At 37.9% G+C, this 19939-nt stretch overlaps 1 long non-coding RNA gene and 1 pseudogene across 1 annotated transcript; one reads left to right on the top strand and one right to left on the bottom strand.

Moving 5' to 3' along the window:
• Positions 1–829: 829 nt before the first annotated feature.
• On the bottom strand, positions 830–3299 carry LOC137720131 (uncharacterized). The gene is made up of 3 exons (XR_011066468.2): positions 3099–3299; positions 2520–2767; positions 830–1149 (listed from the first exon to the last, which is right to left on the bottom strand). It is a non-coding gene; the product is annotated as an uncharacterized LOC137720131 (long non-coding RNA).
• Positions 3300–4635: 1336 nt separating this feature from the next.
• Positions 4636–19567, top strand: LOC148698969 (TMV resistance protein N-like; annotated as a pseudogene).
• Positions 19568–19939: the final 372 nt, after the last annotated feature.

Raw genomic sequence — 19939 nt, 5'->3', positions numbered from 1 at the left:
GCGTGCTAAAGTGTAATTCACTTTCGGATTAGGTGGGTTGGATGGAAACACAAACTCTTATTAACCATGTTAAACGGGTCAAAGCGATCAAAAACAATGAAGGGTACATCCGAACAAAAATACAATAAAAGGTACTCATCCAACTACTTTCATATTTTTAATAGAAAAACTCGCATTATTCTCGTCATCGACTTTCTGAGGCTACATTTTTCTCCTGCAATGGGTTTTTATTTCGAAGGGTTGGTGCGCAAGGATAGGAGTGCACAGGGTGAGAAGCCCTACTGTTGTAGTGTCGCTGCCACCACTATAAATCCTGCACCGGATTTATTTATTTATTTATTTATTTTTTTTTTTTTGTCGTGAATTAATTGCAATGTGTGTTTTTATTGAGTAAACAATTTTTTGTAGCTAACAGCATATATATCAAAGATTTCATAGTAGTATCGTTATTACCCTCATTAGATTAAAAGTCTAAGAACCATTAATCATCTGCTTTTTGTCTGCTATACGATTGGATATGACACGTATGTTAGATATTTACACTTAACCGGAGATATTCCCGTCACCTTAACTCATTTTTCGTGTGACTGGGGAGATTGAGATTATTTTCGTTTCATAAAGAAGGTGTTAGGGATGCAAGTGCAGATTCAGCATAGTTGAACAAATATCACTTAGTGTAGATTCGTACAGACTATTATTTTTTTATTTCAGGTGTATTTGCCTTTTGGTTTCAATAAAATTTCACCTTGCACAATCGAGGTTTCTTTGACAAAAAATAGAAGTGTAGATTATTGTAGAATGTTATTTACTAAAAAAAACATAGTTGTACGAATTAAACTTATGAAGACTTGCAGATGACGCTTTACCACAACAACAAAAAATAATAATGCTTATACACCTTGGAGCGTCGATCTTTACAAATTTTCTTCTTTAATAACTAATTACCTAAACCACCAATACCGCCCTACTCTAAAATTTAATAATAAATAAAAGAAGGGGCATTAAGATCTGCTGAATTTCAAAACCAGATTAGCGTACTTTGGCCCGGTACCTTCGTGCAAAGCTGCTAAACCATCCTTCCTTCGCATTTCTTGGGTCAAAGCCGAAGTGTGCAGATTCGTTTCACACAGAAATTTTTTATATCCATTCCTGGAAGAACGCTATTGTTTTTTTATTTTTAGAAGTCAACTAGAATTTGTACCCACGCGTTGTTACGAGATTGAAAATTATATAAAAGATTATACAACTGCAATTTTCATAAACAACGTTCGAGTCAAAAATTGAGTTACTAATGCCAATGCAACCAATGCAATTTACACACAACCTCATCATGAATGAAACTAATTAACAATCTACTGCTGCAATCAACATAACCACTCTGCAGATTTTTGTAGAACCACTTTGCAGGTTTTGTGGAACTACTTTACAGGTTTTGTGGAACCACTTTATTCTAAACATAAATCTTAACATAACTCAACAAAAGGTGTAAAAAAATTGTTAAGAGAGATTGACAAAGCAGAGAGAAAAATAGATATTTGTAATGAATTTCAAATCAAACCAGAGATTATATCTACTGAGGTTGATACTTATGTACCTGTTGAGTTTGATACATGTTTTATACGCTTTTCTGCTGAGTTTGATACATATGTACAACCATATTAGGTGTTCAACGATGGGGCTTACATTCCTACTTACAATTGGATAAATTTATACTTCTATATTGATGCAAGTTATGATTTTAATTTGAATGCCTTCTTCTTCGTTCTGACAATGAAAAAAAAAAAAAAAAAAATAAATAAATAAATATATATATATATATATATATATATATATATATATATATATAAATATAAAAGATTGGACATTACAAACTGATGTACACATAATAATAGAATCAGTGTCAATTTCTCCATGTTATAGCAATACCTCATAACAAATCGTCGGCAAACAAAATCAGTTTAAGTTTTTTGAATTAAAAAAAAAAAAAGCCAAAACAAATCGTAATAGCAGACAAATCCAGAAAAGGATAGAAACAAATAGAATCATTTAAATTTTGCATGCTGTTAGTTTCTCAAGTAACCTTTACATATTCATTCAAATTATGCATGTATTGGGGCGCTTTAAGCAGAATGGTAGTGTAGTATTCAGAATTTATTTTCAAATGATCACAAATGAATCTCCCACTATTCTACTTAAAACACCATTATTCTACTCAAAACTAAGTGAAAATTGCGTTGTTTTTATAAGCTAAACGCACAGCAAATAAGCAAGAAAAGTTGGCAAGATTTTGAAGGGGACCAACATTATTTTCCCATCAAACAAAATCAAACCGGAGATGACAAAAGAGTCTTCCCAACTACAGTGATTTGACAATTTTCAAAAAGTTCGGAAATACAAATAATGGCCCACAGATCAAATTATACGCTAACAATTCCAGAAGACATTCAGAATGTGGCCGCTTAAACTTTGAATGGATGCGAGAAATGCAGGATTGAAGCCAGAATTGAACCTTATATTACCTGATTCAATGCTTGGTTACGCTCATCATTGAAACTTCTGCCACTCTTCGTTCCAACCGCATCAAGCTCGTCAATGAATATAATTGAAGGTGAATGGTTCCTTGCCATATTGAAAAGGTCTCTAATGCGAGCTGCTCCTCTTCCAACAAACATCTGCACAAATTCACTGGGCTAGGAAAACTAAAATGAAATAAGATACTCAAGAACATATAACCATTAACCCACTCCACCGCCTTGACCCCTTTGATCTGCAAAACCAATTAACATTTTTCAACAAAAAGGAACTAAGTTAACAAAGCAAATACAGCATACAAAAACAGAAATTCAATTTAGCTTCATTTAGATTACAGGAAGTCTATTCAAACAACCAAAAGGATATTAATAAAAATATTCAAGAACCAACCTTTTTCAAAGATCACTTGTTCCAGCATTCAAACCAAAAAACTGAAGACGGTTACTTGAATTAAATGAAAATGAAAATGTAATTAATTTACTCTTAACCATGGTTTTTTTTTTCAAGAATCAGAAAAACCTAAAAATATTCCAGACAATCCCAAATTTTGGGACTGCTTTAAGTACCATGAAATTACAGTCTCTTAAGAAATTTTCTTCAAATCAGGACGGAACAGGCATTCCTGTACAATTAATTCATTTAAAGGGTGTTTTAGCAACCATTGTTAGAGGATCAATGCAAATGAGGATGTGAGGGATGAGAGATAAGAGAGTGGGGGGACAGATGGGAGAGGCGGAGAACAGTAAGGGATGAGAGAGAGTGACAGTGTTGGGGGAGTACTAGTAGGGTAGAGAAAATATTAGAAAACAAATACCAAACACACCAAACCAGCTTTTCACATTTTTTTTCTCTCTAACCAATTATTTTTATCATTTTTTATCCTTTTCGGTGCCAGAAATCATGTGATACATTTTTTAATCTTATTTTTTTGTCCAACAACCCATTACTTTATTCCTTTCACTGTACAAAGCAGGTAATACGAACCGAAGCCAAAGCTGATGAGAGAAGCGAGGCCGGGAAGGACAAAACAGACTTTTTACTGTATAAAAGTGTAAACAGTACAGGGACGAAAGCAGAAACCAAGGGTATTTTTGCCCTTTCGCTGTTAACGAACAGTACGCTCCGTCGCATGATGAACAGTAGTATAAATTTTGCCTGCAAGAAGATTATTTTCCTTAAATTTCCTCGAAGATGTGAACGATCTAATTTTCATTGACTCATTGACTTCGCATCGATCAGACTATTTTCCGGTGATCCAATTTGTAGATCAGTTGAGTTAGTATTTCTGTTTCTTACATTACTTTTAGTCTTAGCTGCTCGATCATCACTGACCAGGTGGTGTTTTCAAAAGTCATAAGCACTCTGTAGAGTTGTAGTGGCATTGCAGCCACAAGACATAATCATGTATCCTTAATTACTCTTTTGGATGTCTCAGGTTTGTGTTGACATGAACACAACATAAGGGCAATATGATTAATTACTAATACAAATACAAAATTGACATAAAAGAAAAAGATTAAAATTATCATTTCACGTTTGACGTGAATGGATCGCACATGAGTTATCGAATTACGTGATTATGTAAGCGTGTTAAAGTGTGCTTCGTTTCTGAATTAGGTGGGTTGGATGGAAACACAAACTCTTATTAACTATGTTAAATGGGTTGACACGATTATGCCCAACCCAAACAAATTTGTTTTGTTTGAAATATTTCTGTTAATCTTCGGGGCAATAAAATGATAAATTTTATGGCTTCGCCACCGGTCAATCCTTTTATAAAAAAAACAAATTCGTTTTGTCATTTTCACTCCTACTCTTTTTGAAAGGTCATCCTCTTCATATCTTTTTCTCATAATTCATCAAAATCGGAGATCTGGACTATTAACATTTGATCCAACAGATATAAACAGAGGTCCATTCTAAAAGTTATAATAACTTTAATTGTTAAATTAAATTATAATGATCCGAATCTCTGAACTTGATGAATTAGGAAGAAATGATCCTTTCCACTCTTTCTTCGTACTTTCAACCTAAATTCGATCAAATACAACAAAAGGTACACCGTCGAACAACGTTCATATTTTTAATAGAAAAACGCGCATTATCATCGTCACTGACTCATTGACTTTCTTAGGCCACATTTTTTTCCTTCCTGAGAAAACGCTTCTTTTGATCGAGGCCATTCATCTTCCTATCGTTCGGACCATATTTTCCGGTCAACAATTGTTTCCGTTCGGGTACAATTTTCCAGTAATCGTTGAACTCCTAGCTTCAACAATCGAGTATTGCAGTTCTTACATCAATGGCTGTTTCTTCTTTTTCTTCGGTATCTGACGACCTTCGTTGGAAATATGATGTCTTCGTCAGTTTCAGAGGCGAAGACACCGGCAGGGGTTTTGTCAGCCATCTGCTCAGAGCTTTCAAGCAGAAATCAATCAGTACATCCGAGGATGCTGAAGATATTTGCAGAGGCGACTGCCTTTCGGAGGAGCTCCGAAAACGCGTCCAACAGTCGAGGCTTTCGATTGTAGTTTTTTCTAAAAACTACGCTTCTTCCAGGTGGTGCCTCAGAGAACTGGTCCAAATGGTGGAAGAAGTGAAGATGACTGGCCAGGTGTTGGTGCCCGTTTTCTATGGAGTCGATCCGTCTCATGTTCGTAGAGCCTGGGGAGCTTTTGGGGAAGCTTTTGAAAGATATGACTGCGAAATGGAACAGGAGGAAGTGCGCACTTGGAGGGGAGCTCTAGCTGCTGCAACCGATCATTTTGGCTGGAATATACAAGATTATAGGTAATTTTGATTAAATATTCCACATCCTATCATACGCATAGTATATGTATATGTCCAAACCTTTTATATACCTTCTAGGTCTTACTCAATGATAATTTTTGCAAAAAAATCATATGACTGTTGAATTATAGTGATCACTTTAGTGTTTTTTGGAAGAGCATTAAGGGGGTCGGATTAATCTAATTTGTAGCAAAAATGATTATGAAAGATGCAATATTACAATATAGATGGTTTAGATTGTTGAAAAAAAATATGTAGTGAATAAGAGATCCCTCAATAGAAAGAGACCGTACAATGTACATACATACATGCGTACACAAATATTTATATGACATTACTACTTGAGGAAATTGTGCAGTACTGTTTTTAAAATTTCACATCTACAGGGATGATGCCGAGCTGATTGAGGAAATCGTACAATGTGTTTTTAACAAATTGATCGGCTGGTCATCGTTTGAGGGTGGTTGGAAATATGATGTTTTTCTCAATTTTAGAGGTGAAGACACTCGCAAGAGTTTTTCCAGCCATCTCTACAAAGCTCTGTATCAAAAACGAATCAACACCTTCATGGATGATGAAGAGCTTAGAAAAGGCAACAGCCTTTCGGAGCTCCTGAAATGTATTAAACAGTCGCGAGTTTCGATTGTTGTTTTTTCTGAAGACTACGCTTCTTCCACATGGTGCTTAAAAGAACTCGTGCAGATCCTCAAATGCATGGATGAAAAAAATCAGATGGTGATCCCCGTTTTCTACGAAGTTGATCCATCTCAAGTTTATAAGCCGGAAGCTTTTACTAAACACGATCGCGATTCTAAGGTGGAGAAGGAAGAGGTGCAGAGCTGGATGTCGGCCCTAACAAGAGCCACCAATTTAACTCTACCTCGCTGGGATTCACGAAACTATGAGTAATTTTTGTTTACTAATTATATTCTTAGTTTCTTTTAACCCATTAAGGGTTTGAGCTTTACATAACATTTAGTTTAATTTGAGTTGTCAGTATACATTCTCCTATCAATACTGTTTTTCACCTTCCGTAGGGATGATGCCAAGCTTATTGAGGACATTGTACAACATATTTCGCGAGAGCTTTCCCGTTTTACCATACCGCAGATGGGCCATGTTTGATAACGATTCTGTTGAGATAGAGGACGACTCTGATGAGATACAAGCCTGGTTGCAGATCAATCCGAGCTAAATCAATGTGTTCTTTCAATTTCAGTTTAAACTTCGTTCGAAAAATAGAAAAGAAAAAAGTCAGTTTAAACTAGTAAGTGAGCCTGCGCGATGCCGCATGTTTTAAAAATGTGTTAAACGTGTGGAATATATTAAAGTCTATTTACATCATAATCAAAATATATTTACATTAGTATCAAAACTTATTTACCTCTTTATGTTCAATAAGAAATAAAAGATTGATGTGGTAGTATATATTACACAATTCATATGGATAACATTCATATCAAAATCTTAAGTTGAAGCCACTTAGTACTAATTTAGGGGTATTCCTCTTCACTTGTAAGTGAGAGGTCTTAAGTTCGATTCTCGTTAAAGACGAGTTTGAACCATATTATTGCTGACCCATTATGAGGTTAAACTCACCCCTCTCCTTTAATATAAATAATATCGTTTGTTTAAAATAAAAAAATAAAAAAATCTTAAGTTGAAGAATTTGGAATATGTAAAGTTCCTGCGGGCGATTACAGCTCTTCTTCTTCCCTTATCCTCATACTCTGTCCCCATGCTGAGTCCCACAATTTGAAGCTCGCAAAATATATTAAAATCCATTTACATTCATATCAAACTCTAATTAAATTGTGTAACTTTTCTTCGCACATTCTTGGACCTCCAAAGTTGGAATATTTGCACAAACTGAAGTTATGTCGAAACTACATATTAACAAAGCTTTCTTTGTCAACTAAAAGAGGATGAAAAGACTCTTTAGTTTTATATCACAAAAAAAATTATGTATAATAATGTAATTTTTACAAAACCCAATTTTGCTATTTTTATTTAACCTCACCTACATGTGATTTTTACATATATCTAATATTAAAAAAAAAAAAAACTTCTCTTCCCACTCCCAATCTCATGTTATCTCTCTCCATCTCTCATTCCCATTTTAAAAACAAAAAAAAAAAATATTTAGACACACGAAATGTGTAGGCATATGTTAGTCCAGGACTAACCCGGAAGAAGATGGTGATAACAAATAAAGCCATTTGTAATTTTTTCCTCATTTTGCAAATTAAAAAATTATAAAAAGAAAAAAATAATAACGTGCTATTTCGTTGCCATTGAATTTCCTGATACATTACTAGAAGAAGACATGAGAACACACATAAAGCATTTCTTTTTCGTTTTTTGTTTAGAAGTTAGATTTAGTCATTAATCGGGATCGAACTTATGTCTTCAACTTCTTTCCCCTGTGGTAGTAAAATGTCACTTGAAGGTTTATTTTTTGGGAAAAAGATCCTGGCAAGATCCTTTTCTTAGGAATCCTAGGAATCCCGTGATCTTATCCGTTCATCGTATATCGTGCGGTCAGAAATCATTTCAAAATTTAAAATTTAAAATTAAATACAATAGTATCTAACAAAAATTGACCATACGATATATGATGAACGAATGAGATCACAGAATCCCTAGGATTTCAAAAAAAATGATCCGGCAAGAATCATTTCTGTATTTTTTGTACCAAAATTCAAAGATGTTTTATTTTTTAAGCATATTGTTTGGCCTGGCCTGACTTGGATTTTATTGATATTTCATGTCCACACCTACACGCTTTTGACCGAGACCAGCGATCTTCCTATCGATCGGACCAATATCCAGCGGTCCTTTTATAGGGTACTAATCAATCCAGTATTTCAGTTGTTATCTCAGTTGGCAAGAATCGATATTGTGCTTGTTAATGGCTGCTTCTTCTGTATCATCCGGTGGTCGATATGATGTGTTCATCAATTTTAGACGCGAAGACACTCGCAAGATCTTTATCGGCCATCTTTACAAAGCGCTCGTTCAGAAATCAATATACACCTTCATTGATGGTGACGATCCGGAGCTCCCGACAACTATCCAAGAGTCAAGGCTCTCGATTGTAGTTTTTTCTAAAAACTATGCTTCTTCCACGCGGTGCTTAAAACAACTTGTACAGATCCTAGATCGTGTGGATACAAAGAACCATATAGTGGTGCCCATTTTCTATCAAATAGATCCGTCTGATCTTCGTAAACTCGCTGGAAGTTTTGCGAAAGCTTTTGCTCAACATGATCACGACCCTAACGCCAACATCGATGAGGTGCAGAGCTGGAGGTCCGCTCTAACTAAAGCCGCCAATTTTTCCGGTTGGGCTTCACGAGATTATAGGTAATTTTATTTAGCTACTTTCTTTCTTTGAGCTTTTCATAGCATTTGATCTGTTAAATCGGTGTCACAATATTTTGTGTGCGTGTTTTACTAGAATATATATGGCATTACGGCTTAAGGAAATTGTGCAATACTGCTTTTCAAATTCCACAGGGATGAAGCCAAGTTTATTGAGGGAGTTGTGCAAGATATTTTTAATCAGTTACTCCAATTCAGCAAAGTTTACGTCAGTTTTAGAGGTGAAGACACTCGCAGTGATTTTGTCGCCCATCTCTCCAAAGCTCTGCATCAGAATGTACTCAGCACCTTTAGAGAATCTTCAGCGGGTAATATAGGCGATGAAATCAGCGCTAGTTTAAACAAAGTTGTTCAACAATCAAGGATTTCGATTGTAATTTTTTCCAAAAACTATGCTTCTTCCCGTTGGTGCTTAGACGAGTTGGTCGCAATCCTGGAATGTGCGGACACAAACAATCAGATAGTGTTTCCCGTTTTCTATGGAGTAGATCCATCTCATGTTCGTCGAGCCACCGGGCCCTTTGGGGAAGCTTTTGCTGGACACGAGGAAGATTTCAGGGACAATATGGAAAGGGTGACGCTTTGGCGCTCCGCTCTAACTAGAGCCACCGATTATGCTGGATTTGTACGCAATAATTTCAAGTAATTTTTCTTTACAAAATCTTAATATTTTTAGGTTCTAATTTTGACCTTTTCAATCTAAGCATACTATTATTCATATTGCACAGGGATGATGCCGAGCTTATTGAGGCCATTGTACAACATACTTGGAGAGCCTGCCGTGACTTCGAACGGATCTTGAATTGGGAGCTTGAATGAGACTGTAATCAAATACCAGAGCTTTTCACCGAGTATAAATTACATGGATGAACAAGAACAGTTTTGGAAATAGTTTCAACTTTCAACACCAACGCATAATTACGTTGAGGGATATATTGTGGGTTTTATTGCTTTTGAATAAACAAATTTCTGTAAAACAGTAGAAAGTGTCAATTAGGTGCTGTTATTGAGAACATTCATCGACTGGCTAGGCCATTCACTAGAATATCCCGAAAAGCATGTATTTAGGGAGGCGAACTTCCTACTGTGGACAGATCTTATTTCTATGATCGTACTATTACGATTGTTTTGGCGCGTAATGCTTGTATCTTTGATTGTATGAGTGTGGATGCGGTAGGGAATTTAGTTTGTAACTGGTTGTCTGGTTGTGCTCCTTTCTTTCTGTATAAAATTTCTCTCTTGAAATAAGGTGTCTTCTATGGCGTAGATGTCCTCTAGAGTCTTTGCCGCCCAGTTTTAACCCACATAATTTTGTTCATCTTAACATGAAATATAGTGACATTGAACAACCTTCTGCCTTTTTGTTTCACTTTACCCTCATATAAGCTTCAAAGATATGTAGGAACGCTTTTGACGCCGATAATAAAAGGTTCCTACTTCTGCTGTGAAAAATTATTGTCACTCCGGCCTGAAATTTTTGGTTTAAGTGACTGTTGGAGGTATCGGATTGTATTAGCATATATCTTCCTTGAAAATATTAAAATTTTGCAGAAACCTTTTTGAGAGCTTACCTGCGACAATGAATTGACTTCTTTGTTTAACAACTCCCAAATTGGAAGCTTGCAAGAGACAGAAATCAATACCAGAGCTTTCATCAAGTATAACTTCAAAGGTTCTCAACCGGTGGATATACAGAAATGCAGCGATGCTTTTGAAAGAAGGTACAATGCAGAGATATTTCATTACATTTTATATAAATACCATGTTATTCAACACTTATGTTTTAAAACAGAAGGACAACTTCTAATTCCTGTATCAATCTATTTTTCAAATTTATTCAAATTTGCCGGCTTGGTGGATGCGTCAGCTCTGATATCTGTCAGTGGTTCATAAGCTTTGTCTGATGGAGGCAATGTGTTCTCTATAGACTATGGTGTTTAGCGGTAGCAAGTCAACAAGCACTGATCCCAGCTCCTTGAACTTGGAGGAAACTTTGGATCCACGCTTTGTTTCTGGGGATATTGTGATTTGTGACAGTGAATAATCCTAACGTGCAGAAGGGACTGGTGGTGAAAGATGGAGGAGGAAGAGGAGGACGAGTAGGTATGATTTTGCCAAACACAGCTGCATCGCTTAAGAATGCAGAGTTTCATTTCTATATATGCCAATTGTGAGGAAATGCAAAACCGAAGCATGTTGCAGCCCCAAACATCATCATGAAAACTCTGAAGTGGAACTTCGTGTTCTTGGCAAAATCACAGGTAAGAATTGCCAATCAAGTTGCAATAACCTATGGAAGTGACGCAGGACGAAGCAAGAGAGATACAAACGTAAGCCCTCGAAAAATACAATTTTTGGAGTCCACCAGATTTTGGTTGAAAACCCAAGGGTTGTTTTGTTTAATTGATTAACTTGATGCTTACAAATGAACAGCCAAATGGCTTAAATAAATATAGTACATCTGTTGGGACAACTCAAAGGACTAATGGCATATATAAATTGAACAACAACAAAAAGTCTGAATTTTTATTATAAACGTAAAATTGCATTTTGGAGGCTGAAACTATTCCAAATGGTCAAAATTCATGAGTTTGACTCGTGGCGTCGTTCTTTTTCCTAAAAGGTATTAAGGGTCCAATTCGGAGCTTGGATGCCAAATAGACAAATTCACACTGCATCCTTTTGTCTTTTGACAATTCATCTCCTCCTTGATTCATTTAGCCATTTGTTCTACGTCAGAAATGTTCATGTTAACATGTCACGTTTAAAATCTTGAGCTCTAGAAAAGAGGAGAAAGTTACCATTGGATGGTAAGTGCCCACGGGCTTTGGGCCTTACATGTTTCCAAATGACACCAGTGCGCACTTTAGCCCATTCAACCAAGTCCAATCTGAATCGCTTTGACCGACAATGGAGAGAGGGAGTGAGGGAGGGCGTTGACCTGCAATCTCAGCATCCCTCCAATTCAAACAATTTCTGAAGACCAGGTATTTCACTTTCATCGGATGTTAATGGCGGCTGCTTCTTCTTGTTCTTCGTCTTCATCCGACAGTAGTTGGAAATATGATGTATTCATGAATTTTAGAGGGGAAGACACTCGCAAGATCTTCATCGGCCATCTCTACAAAGCTCTGAATCAGAAAGCAATCAACACCTTCATTGATGGCGAAGAGCTTCGAAAAGGCAACAACCTTTCGGAGCTCCTTACAGCTATTGCCGACTCGAGGCTATCGATTGTAGTTTTTTCCGAAAACTACGCTTCTTCGACGTGGTGCTTGAAAGAACTCGTCCAGATACTGGGATGCATGGATACACAAAAGCAGATAGTGGTGCCTGTTTTCTACGAAGTGGATCCATCCGATATTCGTAAACTCGAGGGAAGTTTTGCAGAAGCTTTTGCTAAACATGAAAGCTATTCTAACGTTGATGTGAAGGAGGTGCAGAGCTGGAGGTCCGCTCTTGCTAGAGCCACCGATTTATCCGGTTGGGATTCAAAAAATTATAAGTTTAATTTGTTCGCATGCACTTGCTATTAATGATAATGAAAAGGCTACGAAGGAAAAAAGTTTTCATTGTTCTTGATGACGTTGACAAATTATCCCAAATCGAAGCCTTACTTGGAAAGCAGCATTCATTTGGTGGTGGAAGTCGGGTCATTATAACAACAAGAGATAAGCAGTTACTAAGTGGAGCTGTTGTGGTATATAATGTTGGAAATTCAAATCAAAACAGGTTGCTATTGTTGAAAATCAATGTCAAAGTTAGGCATGGAAAGTTAGGCAATGTTAGGGATGGTTGAATAAAAATTATTAGGTGCAATTAATGTGTTTTGTGTGGTAATAAATAATCTTAGTTTAATCATTTGGTTTGCTATAAATACCCAAGTTCTCAAGCATTGTAAATCATCTCATCCTAATCCCACTTCCAATTGTGAAGAAGCTTGTAAGCTTTCTTATTCCAACAGTTTGTAAACCTTTTTCATATATCAAAGTCCAAGTGTTTTGCCAAATCTTGTTGCTTCCCTCCTTTCTCTATTTCTTTCTTTGTCCAATTTTATTTGAGAGTGCAAAGTGAAAGAGGTGTGATAGAGTTTGTAAACTTATCACCCACATATTTTGGTATTGAGTTAGTAAACTGTCAAATACCAACAATTGGTATCAGAGCCAGAATACCATTCTGGCAGGTGCAGCAGTTATGGCGTCCAACTTAGTGCAACTCCAAGTTCCCACATTGAAGAAAGAAAATTATGAAAGATGGTGCATCCAATTCAAAGCATTGTTTGGATCACAGGAGCTATGGGAAGTTGTCAGTAGTGGGTATGTTGTACCCACTGCCGAGCAAGAAGCCGTATATACTGCAGATCAAAGGAACACTCTCAAGGACTTACGAAAGAAGGACCAAAAGACGCTGTATCTTCTATACCAGGGTTTGGAAGATTCAACGTTCGAGAAGGTTGCAGAAGCAACAACGAGCAAGCAAGTATGGGATACACTCAGTACAATCTACAAAGGAGTAGATCGAGTCAAGAAAGTGAGGTTACAATCACTTCGAGCAGATTTTGAAACTGCTCATATGAATGAAGGGGAGAGCATCTCCGACTATCACTCAAGGCTCATTGTGATAGTAAATCAGATGAGGAGAAATGGCGAGAGACTCGATGAAGTACGAGTTGTGGAGAAGATACTCCGGTCACTCACATCTAAGTTTGAGCATGTGGTGACTGCCATTGAGGAATCCAAGGATTTGGAGGTGATGAGCGCAGAAGAGCTACTAGGATCCCTCCTAGTTCACGAGCAACGCATTCAGAAGAATGCAAGCCCCACAACGCTAGAGCAAGCTTTGGAGTCAAAGTTGAATATTGACAAACCAAATAAAGGTCGTGGGCAGTGGAACTCACGTCGTGGGAGCTCATCCAACCGTAGCCGAGGACGAGCCCGAGGAAGAGGTCGAGGCTATGCACAAAATCAAGGTCAGTCTCAGGAGTGGAGATCTACTCGAGGAAAGGCGCATATCCAGTGTCACAACTGTAAGCAATATGGACATTATGCCAATGAATGTTCACATAAAAATGGTGAGCATGTCAACATGGCAGAATCAAGTGGAAATACTGATGAAGAACTTACAGTCTTACTAGCACACCATGATTCCAGAAGCCAACAAGATGTTTGGTATTTGGACTCTGGTGCAAGCAATCACATGTGTGGAAAGAAGGAGTTTTTTGCCGAACTCAAAGAAGGGGCCTATGGATCTGTAAGTCTTGGTGACTCCTCAAAGTTGCCAGTTGAAGGCAAAGGGAAAATCAAGATCATCCAGAAGGATGGAAGAGAAGAATACATCTCCGATACCTACTACATACCAGGTATGAAGAGCAACATTCTGAGCATTGGTCAACTGCTCCAGAAAGGGTACATTATACATATGGAGAACATGTTTCTCACTCTCAGGAATGCAAGGAGAAAGCTTATTGCACGTGTTCGAATGTCAAAGAACCGGATGTTTCCGTTGAATTTGAACACAAAGATTGGAAGCTGCAACATCGGTGTAATGGAAGATGAGTCATGGAAATGGCATCTTCGATTTGGCCATCTTAATTTCAATGGCCTAAAGTTGCTGTCAAGTGGAGGAATGGTTCGTGGTCTACCCCAGATTGAAGTCACACGCCAAGTATGTGAAGGTTGTGTGCTTGGCAAGCAAGCACGACTATCGTTCCCTGTTGGTGATACATGGAGAGCAAAAGCACCACTGCAGTTGGTACACACAGATATATGTGGTCCATTGGATCCCATGTCTTATGGAGGTAATAGATATTTTATTACCTTCATTGATGATTTCAGTAGAAAGACTTGGGTCTATTTTCTCAAGGAGAAGTCAGCTGCCCTAAAAATTTTCAAGGAGTTCAAGGCACTCACAGAGGCAGAAAGTAACCACAAGCTTGTGGCTGTGAGATCAGATAGAGGTGGAGAGTACACCTCCAATGCTTTCCAAGCATACTGCAAGGAGCAAGGAATTAGGCATCAACTTACTGCTGCCTATACCCCACAGCAAAATGGGATAGCCGAAAGAAAGAATCGAACCATCCTTGACATGACAAGGTCCATGCTTAAGGAGAAGAATTTTCCAAAAGAGTTATGGGCAGAAGCTGTAGCTTGTTCGATTTATTTGTTGAATCGATGTCCAACAAAGAGTGTCAAGAAGATGACACCACAAGAGGCTTGGAGTGGATACAAGCCGAATGTTACACACCTAAGAATTTTTGGGTGTGTTGCATATGCTCAAGTTCCAGAAGCCAAGAGGAGGAAACTTGATGATAGAGGTGAGAAGTGTGTGTTTGTGGGCTATAGTGAAGAGTCCAAGGCATACAAGCTCTACAACCCACTAACTGGCAAACTAGTGGTTAGTAGAGATGTCATCTTCAGTGAGGAAGAGACATGGACGTGGAACAACAAAGAAGTCAGTAAAGAGAAGATCGTCTCCACTGATTTTGAAGAACCAGAAGTTGTACCACCGATTGAGCAACAGCCTGCTCAAACAATCACAACAACTCCAGTGCACAGAATTGCAAGGAGTGGTCCTACATCTAGTGAGGAAAGCAGCTCCTCAACTCCAGTGAGGTTAAGGAGTCTCACAGAGATTTATGGACAAGAAGAAGAAGAAGAAACCAACCTTTTCTGCTTGTATGCAGACCACGAGCCTTTCTCATTCAATGAAGCTGTGGAAGAAGATTGTTGGAAGAAAGCCATGGAAGAAGAGATCCATGCCATCGAGAAGAATGACACTTGGGAGCTGACAAAGCTCCCACCAAATCAGAAGGCTATTGGTGTCAAGTGGGTTTACAAGATCAAACGCACTGCAAATGGGAGTGTGGATCGATACAAATCAAGGCTTGTAGCAAAGGGCTACAAACAGAAGTATGGAGTGGACTATGATGAAGTCTATGCTCCAGTTGCGAGACTTGACACGGTAAGATTGCTAATCTCTCTTGCCGTACATCATAAATGGAAAATTTATCAACTAGATGTCAAGTCAGCCTTCCTTAATGGAGTACTTGAGGAAGAAGTGTACGTGGAACAACCGGAAGGCTTCCAAGTACAAGGAGAAGAAGATAAGGTGTTTCGTTTGAAGAAGGCTTTGTACGGCCTCAAGCAAGCACCACGAGCTTGGAACTCAAGGATCGACAACTACCTTCACCAAAATGGATTTCAGAAATGTCCATACGAGCATTCAGTTTACATGAAGAATGGTGAAAAAGGGGAGTTCTTAATTATTTGTCTCTATGTAGATGATTTATTGTTTACAGGAAACAATGAGGCAATGTTCCATGAGTTCAAGCAATCCATGTTCAGTGAATTCGAGATGACTGACAATGGATTAATGTCATACTTTCTTGGCATAGAAGTGAAGCAAGAAAGTGATGGTATCTACATCTCTCAACAAAGGTACATGAGAGACATATTGAAGAAGTTCAATATGGACAAGTGCAACACTGTCAATACCCCAGTCGCAACTGGATTGAAGCTGTCCAAAGGAGGAGAGGGTGAGTTTGTAAACTCAACAGTGTACAAAAGCCTCGTTGGAAGCCTAAGGTACCTTACAATCACAAGACCTGATATAGTTTATGGTGTTGGACTCGTGAGTCGATACATGGAAACACCAAGGGAGTCTCATTGGCTGGCCGCCAAGAGAATTTTGAGGTACATAAGAGGTACTCTAAACTATGGTCTATTTTATAATTTTGGTGAAGATGCAAAATTATTTGGTTATTCAGATAGTGATTGGGGAGGTGACCAAGATGAAAGGAAAAGCACAACTGGCTATGTGTTTTTTCTAGGATCAACAGCTTTCTCATGGACTTCAAAGAAGCAATCAATTGTTGCTTTGTCATCATGTGAAGCCGAGTATGTTGCTGTAGCCTCAACCGTGTGTGAGGCAATTTGGTTAAGAAATCTGTTGAAGTCAGTGTGTCATCCACAAGTGGAATCGACTGTGATTCACGTAGATAACGTGTCTGCAATCAAACTTGCAAAGAATCCTGTTCAACATGGAAGGAGCAAGCACATTGATACCAGGTTCCATTTTCTAAGGGACCATGTGAAGCAAAAGACAATTGAACTTGTCTACTGTCACACCAAGGAACAAGTGGCAGACATCTTCACAAAGCCATTGCCAATTGAAACATTCCGGCTACTGCGTGAAATGCTAGGAATGAAGGCGTCTTGATTTGAGGAGGTGTGTTGGAAATTCAAATCAAAACAGGTTGCTATTGTTGAAAATCAATGTCAAAGTTAGGCATGGAAAGTTAGGCAATGTTAGGTATGGTTGAATAAAAATTATTAGGTGCAATTAATGTGTTTTGTGTGGTAATAAATAATCTTAGTTTAATCATTTGGTTTGCTATAAATACCCAAGTTCTCAAGCATTGTAAATCATCTCATCCTAATCCCACTTCCAATTGTGAAGAAGCTTGTAAGCTTTCTTATTCCAACAGTTTGTAAACCTTTTTCATATATCAAAGTCCAAGTGTTTTGCCAAAGCTTGTTGCTTCCCTCCTTTCTCTATTTCTTTCTTTGTCCAATTTTATTTGAGAGTGCAAAGTGAAAGAGGTGTGATAGAGTTTGTAAACTTATCACCCACATATTTTGGTATTGAGTTAGTAAACTGTCAAATACCAACATATAAGCCCAAGAACCTAAGTGAGCCAGAAGCTCTTGAACTCTTCAGGCCGTATGCCTTCAAAACAAACCAACCCCACAAGAGATTATGATCGTCTCGCAAGGCTTGCCATACAGCATGCTCATGGTGTGCCTTTAGCACTTAAAATCTTGGGATCCTTGCTTGATAACAGAAGTGTATGGGAGTGGGAAGATGTGTTGAGTAAAACAAAGTAAACCCAGCTCATGGGAATTCAGGATGTTCTTAGAAGGAGCTTTGATGGGCTAGATGATTCAGAGAAGGACATATTTCTAGATATTGCTTGTTTCTTTAAAGGGATGGAGAAAGACTATGTAACAAAAATTCTTGATAGCTGTGGCTTTTATCCCCATAGCGGATTAGGAGTACTAGTTAACAGAACTCTCATCACTATCTCAGATTATGATACTCTTGAGATGCATGATTTACTGCAAGATATGGAATGGGAAATAGTCTGCCAAGAATCTAATAAAGAGTCTAGAAGAAGTAGGCTATGGATTTATGAAGATGTTCATCGTGCATTAACTCAAAATACAGTGAGATATATTCATTACCTGTTTCTTTTAAGCATGTAATATTGAGTAGAAAGCTGAAGTATGACAAAAATCAAATTCTGGATATTTTCACTTACTGAATTTCCATTATTTGGTTATCCCAGGCTACAGAAGCAGTTGAAGGCATAATCCTCAACTTGGCCAACTCAAAAGAGATATACTTTGAAGCTGAAGCTTTAGTTAGAATGACAAAACTAAGACTTCTCAAAATCCACTGTACCCGATCCATGGTAAACGCATCATGGGAGGATCGATCCCATCCAAATGGTGACTGTAAACAACACATGAGTGGGGATTTAAAATTTATCTCTCCTGAGTTGAGGTGTCTACTCTGGCATGGGTACCCCCTAAAGCCCTTGCCATCCAATTTCCACCCAAAGAATCTTATTGATCTTGAAATGCCTTATAGTCAGATTGAACAACTTTGGGAAGGAAGCAAGGTACAATATTCATTTTTCATATGTTTCTTTTGAATGGTTAAGTTGTCAGATGCCTTATTATTTATTGGATGTTTTCTTGGTTGTTGTTACAGCATCTGGAAAGGTTGGAATTCATCGATTTAAGTCATTCTCAATACCTCAACAAAACCCCCGACATCACTGAAGCAAAAAATCTTGAGAATCTAAATCTTGAAGGTTGTACAAGTTTAACTGAAGTTCACCCATCGATTTCGGATCTTGAGCACCTTGTTTTTTTTGAGTCTTAAAGGATGCAAAGAACTTAAGATTCTTTCAAGCAGAATTCACATGAAATCTCTTAAAACCCTTGTTCTTTCTGGCTGCTCAAATTTTGTTAAGTTTCCAGAGATTTCAGGAAGTATGCAGGAGCTATCAGAGCTTTATCTAGGTCGGACTGCAATTGAAGAACTTCCCTCATCGATTAGCATTCTTACGGGGCTTGTTACTTTGAACCTAAATTGTTGCAGAGAACTTAAGAGTCTTCCAAACAGCATTTGTCAACTCAAGTCCCTTAGATATCTTACTCTATCTGGCTGTCCAAGGCTTAAGGAGTTTCCAGAAATTGAAGAAGATATGGAAGGATTAAAAGAGCTTCATTTGGATGGAACATCTTTCACATGGATTTTCCCATCAATTGAGCGGCTTCGAGGGCTTGTGATATTAAATTTGAAAAACTGCAAAAGCATTGTCTGTCTTCCAGACAGTATCTGTAATTTGGCATACATTACCCGTCTCATTGTCTCTGGGTGCTCGAGACTTTCTCACTTGCCTGAGGGCTTAGGAAATGTGGGATCCTTGAGGGACGTTGACGTAGAGGGAAGTGGTATAGAACGACCATTCTCTATGTCAAGTTCAATCATGCCTGCAACGTTATCTGGTAAATGGATGGCAAAGAAGCCCCCATTTGTGTCATTGTCACCAAAACCACCGGCTCATAGACACTATGAAAACCTTGTGTTTCTTGATTTAATTGACCGCAAACTGTTGGAGTTACCGGATTATGTTACGAATCTAATTCATTTGATAACATTAGTGCTGTGCAGAAACAATTTTGAGAGCTTAACTGCAACTATGGATCGACTTCATCGTTTAACAAATTTCAATGTGGAAGCTTGCAGGAGACTAATATCAATACCACAGCTTTCATCAAATATTAGATAGATGCACATGATTGCACAGCTTCGGAAACAGTTTCAACACCAAAGCCTCATTCTATGAATCTTTACCTCATATTTTCTAATTGCCTCCGGCTGGTACCAAAAAATCCATTCAGGGATATTGTTGGAAACTCATTGTCATGATTAGGTCTCGGTCTCTCTCTCTCTCTCTCTCACACACACACACACTCACACTCACACTCGCGCGCACACACACTCGGAGGCAATGATACCAGTACATACACAAACACGTGAAAACACAAAAGTAAACCCAATTAAGTGAGCTTTTATTATTGCAGGGGCCTCTTTCTCTTAATAAAAATAAAATTTTTAACAAACGATATTATCAGCGTTAAGATGCATGCTGAGGTTAACC

Source organism: Pyrus communis, chromosome 1 (genome assembly GCF_041283825.1).
Source record: "Pyrus communis isolate YQ-2024b chromosome 1, ASM4128382v1, whole genome shotgun sequence".
In the NCBI taxonomy this organism is placed as follows: domain Eukaryota; kingdom Viridiplantae; phylum Streptophyta; class Magnoliopsida; order Rosales; family Rosaceae; genus Pyrus; species Pyrus communis.
Note: the sequence above shows the minus strand (reverse complement) of the source record. Positions and strands in the feature narration are given on the sequence as shown.